The sequence below is a fragment of the Dipodomys ordii genome, unplaced genomic scaffold (assembly GCF_000151885.1).
Source record: "Dipodomys ordii isolate 6190 unplaced genomic scaffold, Dord_2.0 Scaffold32, whole genome shotgun sequence".
Taxonomy (NCBI): domain Eukaryota; kingdom Metazoa; phylum Chordata; class Mammalia; order Rodentia; family Heteromyidae; genus Dipodomys; species Dipodomys ordii.
Window position 1 is genome coordinate 16,792,249 of NW_012267248.1, and position 444 is coordinate 16,792,692.

At 43.2% G+C, this 444-nt stretch overlaps 1 protein-coding gene across 1 annotated transcript in view; it reads left to right on the top strand.

Annotated features, from left to right (window-relative positions):
* Gabrr2 (gamma-aminobutyric acid (GABA) A receptor, rho 2) overlaps positions 1–444 on the top strand; it is a 29,124-nt gene that overhangs the window by 20,986 nt on the left and 7,694 nt on the right. The window lies entirely within an intron of this gene.

Consider the following 444-nt stretch of genomic DNA (forward strand, 5'->3'; position numbering starts at 1 on the left):
TGGTGGCTCAAGTGGTAGAGTACTCGCCTTGAGCTTAAGAGCCTAGGGATAGTGCCCAGGCCCAGAGTTCAAACTCAATGACCCACAAAAAAAAAAAAAAAAAAAAAACAACATTAGAATTCTGCAGCCTTAGCCTCTCTACATTACTAAAAGAATGCAGAGTCCCAAAATATAATTAGCACTTAAAAATAAAAGGAGAGGGGGCTGGGAAGGTGGCTCAGTGGTAGAGTGCTTGCCTAGCTTGCATGAAGCTCTGGGTTCGATTCCTCAGCACCACATAAGCAGAAAAAGCCGGAAGTGGTGCTGTGGCTCAAGCGGTAGAGCACTAGCCTTAAGCTGAAGAGCTGAAGGACAGCGCCCAGGCCCAGAGTTCAGGCCCCATGACTAGCAAAAAATAAAATAAAAATTAAAATAAATTAAAATTTAAAAAAAGGAGAGTGAGAG